The sequence below is a fragment of the Coturnix japonica genome, chromosome 7 (assembly GCF_001577835.2).
Source record: "Coturnix japonica isolate 7356 chromosome 7, Coturnix japonica 2.1, whole genome shotgun sequence".
Lineage (NCBI taxonomy): Eukaryota > Metazoa > Chordata > Aves > Galliformes > Phasianidae > Coturnix > Coturnix japonica.
The window spans coordinates 6,110,382-6,120,261 of NC_029522.1; the positions used below are offsets into that span (position 1 = coordinate 6,110,382).

The window sequence follows — 9,880 nt, forward strand, 5'->3', positions numbered from 1 at the left end:
TGTAGGAAATCCAGCATTGTTTTATTTAAATTTGCTGTGAGAGGTGAAATTGTTGGGATGTGTGTGAAAATGCCTTTTTTCATGCACCCCACGCTGCTGTCATGCAAACAAGTTCTGGAGCCCGTGCAGCAGTGCTGAGCACGGAGCTGTCAGGCACCGCCTGTCCAGGGGCAGACAGGGCTGGCAGCAGCGGGTGCAGGCCTGGGCTGGGCCTCACAATGTGGGGCAAAGCTGTTCCCAATGGGGAGTCCAGGAGGGGACACAGGTTTCCCAGGACAGACCCTGAAGTACTAAGATGGAGAGGCACTTACTGGTACATAACTTATCATTATGCTCCTTTTAAACTGTATTGTCTTTTCAACTGTTTATTGTCCTGACTTTGAAAAGAGTCCAAACGGAGCAACTGGAATGGACCTTCATGCTGAACTCGAGCCCTTCTTCCCATCCAAACCAAAGTCTTCTGCTTCTCCAAAGGCACAGCTTGCCCTGTAGCTTCTCATGACACTGCCTGGAGGCTGCAGGGAGCTCGGGGCTGTCCACACAGCAGTTCAGTGGACACCAGTCCTAGTCCTGCCCTCTTCTTTAGGCATCACCTATAGGAGGCAAGGAGATTGGGGCTGTTTGCTGGACACCTCCTGTTGTCCCAGCACAGCGTCTCAGCGGACACCAGCCTCAGTCCTACCCTCTTCCTTAGGACTCACCTGGAGGCAGCAGGGAGCTCAGGGCCATCCGCTGGACTTCTCTTGCCCCAGCACAGCAGTTCAGTGAACACCATTCTCAGTCCTGTCCTCTTCCTCAGGATGCTTCTGGAGGATGCAAGGATCTTGAGGCCTGGACTCCTTCCTTTATCCCAGCCACAGCAGCTCAATGGACACTGGTCCCAGTCCTGCTTTCTTCAGGGCTCACCTGGAGGAGGCACAGCACTCAGGGTTATCCACTGGACTCCTGTTTCCACAGCTAGCAGCTTAATGGACACCAGTACCAGTCCCACCTTGTTTAGGGCTCACCTGGAGGCTGCAGGGAACTCGGGGCAGTCTGCCAGGCTCCTTCTGTTGCCCCAGCACAACCCAGTGGACACCAGTCCAAGTCCTCTCCTTTTCCTCAGAGTTTGGGAAAGAAGAAGGGAGAGGTGCTGGGGAAAGATGGGAAATCGGGAAAGAAGGGGGTGTGGAGCAGCAGCCGTCCCAGGGGCTCTCTGGCGGATGGTGACATTTCAACGCCAAAATGGAAATCGAGAGCCCCTGGTGCGCCTCCATCGCACAAAGCGACTTCTCCGGGGAAGCGTGATGTTACAGCGCTGGCCCCGGCCTGATGGAGGGGGATCCACCTCCATCGGTTCCTCCGGAGGGGGATCCACCTCCATCGGCGAAATGCCGTCTTCAGGTGGATCAATTTCCATCGGTTCAATCTGGCTGCTGCTCCTCTGAAGCTTAAGCTTCTTTAGAGGAGGAGGAGCCGCCATCCTCCTCCAGAAAGGTGGGAGGGAAGGAGAGAAAAGGAGCACTGGATAAATCGCTTCTTGGGTCAGGAGGCCACAAGATGCAGGTCGCTCACAGACTGAGGGTCTGTTAACGGGCACTGTAAACACAGCTGGTTGTCAGGGAGGTGCCTCGTGACATCAGTATGGCATGGCACGGGGACCATAAGAATGTCCCACCATGACCAAAACATGTCTGTGCCGGGCAATGGGAGGCTTTGGGCTGAGAGTTGCCCTAGCTGCCACTCAGTGGGATTTTGCAGGGTCCTGTTTTCAAATCAGTTCTCTTGAATGTTTTCATCGATGACTCCAATAAAGATCTGTACGTTATGTTACATTTGTGGATGATGCTACACTGGGAGTAGTGTTGACTCTCCTGAGGATAGAGAGGCCTCATGCCTGGATCTGACAAACTCGAGGGTTGTTTCCATGTGCATGAAGAAAAGCAGGCGCTGGTTCTGCACCTGGGATGGGGCAGCTCTGGCTCTGGGTACAGTCTGGGGGACGGGAGGCCGGAGCACAGCCCCAGGTAAAGGAGCTGGGGTTTCTGTCTGCCTGCAAGTTGAATCTGAGGCAGCACCGTGCCCTGGAGTCTAAAGGGCCAACCGGACCCTAGGGCACAGCAGGCCCAGCGCTGCTGGTGGCTGCTCAGCCTGGTGTGGCCCCACTTCCAGCACCGAGTTTAGGTTGGGTGCCTCAGTGTAGGACATAAAATTGTCAGAGAGCAGCTGGTGGAGCCTACAAAGATGGGGGAGGGTCTGGAAGACAAAGGGTGTGAGAAGAAGCTGAGATCACTTGGTCTGTTCAGCCCGAGAAGAGATCTCTCATGGTAGTCACCTGCTCCTTGAGCAGCAAATAAGTTGTTAGAACAGCTCCTAGTTGGATGAGAGAACAGGTTCTGGCTCCGTTTGTATAGTTTTTTATATTATAAAGAGAACTGGGACAAATTGAAAGCACCTAGATGCTACTTGGTAAGGATACGGGAGTCAGCAGGGAAGCCCACGCTGTTAAAGGCAGAAGTCACCATCCTAAGCCCATGTTCCTCTTTTCTAAAATATACATATAGATAAACAGATTTTTTAAATTCTTCTTATTATCATTTTTTAGAACACAGTAAATAGTCGATTCCACTCTTTTCAATTTGTCTAGGGGCAGCTTGCTTGTGATGTTTTGGAGACAGCTGAGAAGATTCAGCTATCCCGGTCGTGATATGTTCTGCCTATGCCCTGGGTGGTTTGGGGTCAGGTATATGCACTGACAAGTTTGCTGGACCTTGGTACAAAGGTACGTCTGTGATTGCAAGCTCTGGGAATACAGTCTGGACAGATAATGATACTTTTTTTTACATGGTTTCTGTCCTAATAGTTAAAGACGCTGGAATTATACATACTCTACTTTTCATCTTCCCTGTAAGATGTTATCCCGACTGCTTCACATACCTTCTTTTCATAATTCATGCTGCTGATTTGGGTAATGAAAAGGGTTGATTGGCAGACCTGTTAATGACAAACTGACCTTAATTTGAGCATTTGTGCAATTTTGGTCTGGCTGGAATCGTAGTGGGGTATTTTAGCCTCTTTCGGGAGTGAATGGCACATGAAAGGTGTCAAGGAGTGTGTGAAGCCTTTGGAAACCTCAGTGATGGCAGTTGCATCGGAGTCAGAAAGCTTGGGAGGCTTGGGCCTCTGCTGTGTTTGTGTCTGAAGGTGCTCTTTCTTTGGGCCATTACTCTTATTTTCTGAAGGGGGTGATGCTCTTCATCATTTAGCATCCACTGGCAGTTTCCTGGCTGTGAAGGAGAAACTTTTGCTGTAGGAAATCCAGCATTGTTTTATTTAAATTTGCTGTGAGAGGTGAAATTGTTGGGATGTGTGCGAAAATGCCTTTTTCATGCACCCCACGCTGCTGTCATGCAAACAAGTTCGGAGCCCGTGCAGCAGTGCTGAGCACGGAGCTGTCAGGCACCGCCTGTCCAGGGGCAGACAGGGCTGGCAGCAGCGGGTGCAGGCCTGGGCTGGGCCTCACAATGTGGGGCAAAGCTGTTCCCAATGGGGAGTCCAGGAGGGGACACAGGTTTCCCAGGACAGACCCTGAAGTACTGAAGATGGAGAGGCACTTACTGGTACATAACTTATCATTATGCTCCTTTTAAACTGTATTGTCCTTTTCAACTGTTTATTGTCCTGACTTTGAAAAGAGTCCAAACGGAGCAACTGGAATGGACCTTCATGCTGAACTCGAGCCCTTCTTCCCATCCAAACCAAAGTCTTCTGCTTCTCCAAAGGCACAGCTTGCCCTGTAGCTTCTCATGACACTGCCTGGAGGCTGCAGGGAGCTCGGGGCTGTCCACACAGCAGTTCAGTGACACCAGTCTAGTCCTGCCCTCTTCTTTAGGCATCACCTATAGGAGGCAAGGAGATTGGGGCTGTTTGCTGGACACCTCTGTTGTCCCAGCACAGCGTCTCAGCGGACACCAGCCTCAGTCCTACCCTCTTCCTTAGGACTCACCTGGAGGCAGCAGGGAGCTCAGGGCCATCCGCTGGACTTCTCTTGCCCCAGCAGCAGCAGTTCAGTGAACACCATTCTCAGTCCTGTCCTCTTCCTCAGGATGCATCTGGAGGATGCAAGGATCTTGAGGCCTGGACTCCTTCCTTTATCCCAGCCACAGCAGCTCAATGGACACTGGTCCCAGTCCTGCTTTCTTCAGGGCTCACCTGGAGGTGGCACAGCACTCAGGGTTATCCACTGGACTCCTGTTTCCACAGCTAGCAGCTTAATGGACACCAGTACCAGTCCCACCTTGTTTAGGGCTCACCTGGAGGTGCAGGGAACTCGGGGCAGTCTGCCAGGCTCCTTCTGTTGCCCCAGCACAACCAGTGGACACCAGTCCAAGTCCTCTCCTTTTCCTCAGAGTTTGGGAAGAAGAAGGGAGAGGTGCTGGGGAAAGATGGGAAATCGGGAAAGAAGGGAGGTGTGGAGCAGCAGCCGTCCCAGGGGCTCTCTGGCGGATGGTGCCATTTCAACGCCAAGATGGAAATGGAGAGCCCCTGGTGCGCCTCCATCGCACAAAGCGACTTCTCTGGGGAAGCGTGATGTTAAGCGTTGGCGGCCCCTGATGGAGGCGGATCCACGTCCATGGGCTCCTCTGGAGGGGGATCCACCTCCATGGGCGAAATGCCGTCTTCAGGTGGATCAATTTCCATCGGCTCAACCTGGCTGCTGCTCCTCTGAAGCTTGAGCTTCTTTAGAGGAGGAGGAGCCGCCATCCTCCTCCAGAAAGGTGGGAGGGAAGGAGAGAAAAGGAGCACTTTATAAATCGCTTCTTGGGTCAGGAGGCCACAAGATGCAGGTCACAGACTGAGGGTCTGTTAACAGGGGCACCGTCCACACAGCTGGTTGTCAGGGAGGTGCCTCGTGACATCATTATGGCATGACACTGTGACCATAAGAATGTCCCACCATGACCAAAATATGGCTGTGCCGGGCAATGGGAGGCTTTGGGCTGAGAGTTGCCCTAGCTGCCACTCAGTGGGATTTTGCAGGGTCCTGTTTTCAAATCAGTTCTCTTGAATGTTTTCATCGATGACACCAATAAAGATCTGTACGTTATGTTAAGTTTGTGGATGATGCTACACTGGGAGTAGTGTTGACTCTCCTGAGGATAGAGAGGCCTCATGCCTGGATCTAACAAACTCGAGGGCTGTTTCCATGTGCATGAAGAAAAGCAGGCGCTGGTTCTGCACCTGGGATGGGGCAGCCTGGTCTGGGTACAGTCTGGGGGACGGGAGGCGGAGCACAGCCCCAGGTAAAGGAGCTGGGGTTTCTGTCTGCCTGCAATTGAATCTGAGGCAGCACCTGCCCTGGAGCCTGAAGGGCCAACCGGACCCTGGGACACAGCAGGCCCAGCGCTGCTGGTGGCTGCTCAGCCTGGTGTGGCCCCACCTCCAGCACCGAGTTTAGGTTGGGTGCCTCAATGTAGGACATAAAACTGTCAGAGAGCAGCTGGTGGAGCCTACAAAGATGGGGGAGGGTCTGGAAGACAAAGGGTGTGAGAAGAAGCTGAGATCACTTGGTCTGTTCAGCCCAGAGAAGAGATCTCTCATGGTAGTCACCAGCTCCTTGAGCAGCAAATAAGTTGTTAGAACAGCTCCTAGTTGGATGAGAGAACAGGTTCTGGCTCCGTTTGTATAGTTTTTTATATTATAAAGAGAACTGGGACAAATTGAAAGCACCTAGATGCTACTAAATGCATTTAAATTAAGATATTTCTATGGCGACTTGGACATTTTGATGCCTAGTTATTACAGCAAGTCAGTAATACTTCAGTATTCCTGATAGTTTTATGCAATGACTGTTTTTCTTTTTGCAGTGCAACAATCTTTATAAATTGCTTCAAAAACCTAAGATGAAAGGACATGTAAATGTAGAATACATCATTACATCTAATTAATACACTTCATAAAACTACCTCTCTGACCTCCTCCTGATGTCATTCTCAAGGTGCTGCTGCTGCTGGAACTGTTTCCAGTGTTTTAGCAAGTGTGAATTTGAATAACCTGGTTATAAAAGAGAAAAACATGCTGTTCAGGGGATTTTTATTTATTACTTATGTATTTTCACTTTGTCTGTTAACACTAATGAACAAGCAAACGTTGACTATCAGACTGTCTTCTTAGTGATTAAGGGATTTGCCCCTTTTGAGCTACGGTCCTTAACTTTTTCCTTCAAGCTCCCTTACCTGAAATATTCATTAGTTTTCCAATTCAAACCATTCTTCATTTGATGCTTCTGCATCTTCTTTTTTTTTTTTTTTTTCTAACTATACAAAGAGTGCTGGACTAGTACCAAAGAAGCAATTATCATATAAGAAATAGGAAACTCGTATGTATTTAAAGCAGAGTGGGTCATCTTAAAATTAAATGATTAAGTAAAATCAATAAAAATAATGCCATAGAATCCAGGATTGATCGGTTACGACTCTAAAAACACTGCCAGTCTTCCAAACATATTTTTCCCTTTAAGAAAAAAAAAACCTTCGTGACAAGATTATCCCTTCTTTGATGTAAAAGAAAATAGTTCACTGCAATCAGTTTTCTTCATCTAACTAATGAACAAGTCAAATTCATTTCAGGGACAGATTAAACTCGCTCTCATAATGTGCTGTGCACAGGGATGCTATTGATGTTTGGTGCTCATTTTGAACTACCTATACACTGCTCCCAGCACTTTAAATGATTACATAGTAGGTATGTGTTTATATATAGTATATAATCATCTCAAATGCTAGGACTGCAATATGAATAGGGAATAAGAAATAAACTTTACTTTTGATTATATAGGCTTGTGATTAATTGTTTGAACTTTGGAAAATGAGAAAGCCCTAATTTAAAAAAAAAAAAAAAAGTCTTAAAAAGGGTATTATTTAAGTTTAATATATAGTTTATGGGTTTTACGTGCAGAGTATAGCACTTTTTGGGGTTTTGTTTCATTTCTTATTCAATTCAGTTTATTACTTTATTCATCGATTTCCCATAATAATGTTGGTGCTTATATACTGCCTTTCAGCTGGGCCTCATAAAGTACTTTACAAACATTAATATATTTTTCTCTCCACTTTTATTTACATTGCCCTTCTAATGAAACTATCATAGACTAGCTGTATATAAATTACACTGTGGTAGCAACAGAAGATAGAACATGCGCCAGAAGAAAAACCAAAAAACAACACTGGAATGAAAGCCTTAAGCACCAACCTATTCCGGGTAACCATTCCAACTTCTAGCCTGGCCTTCACAAAGAGCAGCAAGATGTTGGCAGAATGGTTGCTTTAGGGCTCAGTCAATACAGCACTCCTCTCTCAGACGTTAGTTTCATCTGCTATTAATAATTTCCAGTTGCAGAGATTGCCTGGGGAGAGCACAGAATCTGTTCTCACACTGGGCTGCCTGTACTGTCAGGAATTTCATATCTAACCTAAATCAGTTGCTTCGTATTTAGCTCATTATCTGATGTCTCATTCACTTGGACACAAAGAAAAATTAATCCCCATCTTTGCTACAGTGTTGGATGAATTTGAAGGCAATTATCCCATCACACCTTTGTCTTCTTTTCTCTTCAGATGAAATAATGCCAGTTCCCTAACTCCTCACCACTACAGCCATCCTTACTGCCTGCCTTTGGCTATTCTCCTATCTCATCCTCCATGAAATGTAGTGCTGAAAAAGTACATGGGAGTCAACCTGGACTCTTTGACTCATCCAGCTGGTTTCTTTCTGTACATCCAGTGGGTGCTCACATTTTGCAGAACCCAGAAATGTGGGTGCTCACATTTTGCAGCTGACTGATGCTAAGAAGCCAGATCATCCCACAGATCCTCATCTGATCTGAAGCCGCACAAATTTAGTGCCCTGTATTTGCTCTCATGCAATTGAACTCTATAATTCAAGCTGTTTTTCTATATTATCAGGTTCTGGAAATATTTTTTTTTCTTTTTTTTCCTACGAGCCTGAAGCTCCCTAGGCTGGTTATGTCTGCATGTTCAATAAGCAACCTTTTTTTTATTATCCAAATTATTGATGAAAATACTGAGTACTGCTACAATCAGAGCAAACATGATCCTATGTGAGAGTTTGGAAGTAAATCATTAATAACATCTATTAAAACGGTTTTCCACAAAGCTTTGTACCAACCTTGGGGTACTTCAGTTACAGACACATTTTTTCCCAGCTTCCTTTGATGTTTCTTCAGTACTGTTATCTTGAAGATGAGTTGGTCTTTTATTTCTCTGATCCTTCTGTTATTTATTTTTGGTTGGTTGGTTAGTTTATTTTCCTGTTGGTTTGTTTGCTTTAATGTTTTTAATGATAAGGATTGTATTTGCCCTTCTTTAGGCTCTGGAAATCCTCTGCATGTTCTCAAAAATAACCTTTAATTGCTCCATTTGTTTCCCCTCGTCCTTTGGGCCTCCCATTAAGGAGAGACCAACTCCATCTAATTTCAAAAATTGAACTTTGCTCAGTTCTCCCTGATGAGTCTTTCCCTCACTGTAGCCCCAAATCTTGCCTCTTTGCCACCAGTAATATTTAGTTGGCCCTCCAATTCTGATCCAAAGTAGAATAGAAGTGGCATTAAGTATTTCAGCTTTCTCATAGTTACATGTCAATAGAATTCCAGCCTAAACATACCAGTATTCTCCATATTCCCTTCCTGATGCCTTATTCTGTGCCCTAAGGAAAACACTGACTACTACAATAACCAGGATGAACTCCTGCAGCATCCCACTTGACACATCCTTTACCTTTGTACAATATATCAATATCAAACTGCTTTTAGCAGCATAAAGTGCTGTTTCTAAGATGCAAAAGACCTTTGTATATGTTCATATTCCTTCCGTTTCTCGTAGAAATGAAGACTTGACAGGACTCTAAAGTATTTTCAATAAAGTTGTTTTTGTTTCTTTGCTTGCTTGTTTGACCACAGGCACTCACCACATTTACTCTGCTCAACATTTAATAGATTTTGCTTGCGTGGTCATAATATATATGGCAATGATATAACACTTGACATCAGGGGAGTTCAAAGCACTTTCTACATTGAACTTTTTAATAAGGCAAAAGTAGATAAAGTGACTTTCCTAAGGTCACTCAGCAAGGTACGGGCTGAGCCAAGAACACAGTCCAGATCTCCCCAAGTCCCGGGCCAGTGTTCCATCATTATGCCACCAAGCCTGCCATATTATTAATGTTCAGCCTAAATATATTCTTGTAGCAATTGATTTAATGTCATTAGTTTCAGACTGCTAATCCAAAGCTCTGTTAGTTCTCCAGCCTCCAGGGATTTACTGGAAACAAAGGACTTCAGGACTAATCCAGAAAATAACACTAGAACTTTTTCATGAAACCAAGCTACTTCTTTTCCTTTCTTTCCTTTTTTCTTTTTTTTTCTTCTTTTTTTTTTTTTTCTTTTTTTTTTTTTTTTTTTTTTTTTTTTTTTTTTTTTTTTTTTTTTTTTTTTTTTTGGTTGAAAAGCTATTTCTACCTAATTCTAAATCCACTGAAAATAATTCCCCTTACGTTGTGTGCACATCTGTGAGCAGGTCCACAATTTTTTACTATGTTTCGTTTTCAGGCTATAAAATACAATAGAGATGTACAGTAGTCATTAGTGGGGTGAAGTCAAGATAATGATCGTGATACGTAGAAAAGAGAATCAAATTAAATATTCCTTGGGGTCTTAAAGAGACAACAGAAGTGGGTGGAATTGAAGGCTGCAAAAAATCTCCCTTCATCCACCACCTCCTGTGCACAAGAACAGATAAAGATTCTTAGTGTGTCAGAGCTCTAAAACAGATTAAAAGAAGAACAACAAAAAGGAGATAAAGTATGTTCACCTGAAGATATGACA

At 45.3% G+C, this 9,880-nt stretch overlaps 1 long non-coding RNA gene across 1 annotated transcript; it reads right to left on the minus strand.

Moving 5' to 3' along the window:
* Positions 1-359: 359 nt before the first annotated feature.
* Positions 360-2,279, minus strand: LOC116653687. Its single transcript, XR_004308017.1, has 3 exons — positions 1,008-2,279; positions 702-906; positions 360-593 (listed from the first exon to the last, which is right to left on the minus strand). It is a non-coding gene; the product is annotated as an uncharacterized LOC116653687 (long non-coding RNA).
* Positions 2,280-9,880: the final 7,601 nt, after the last annotated feature.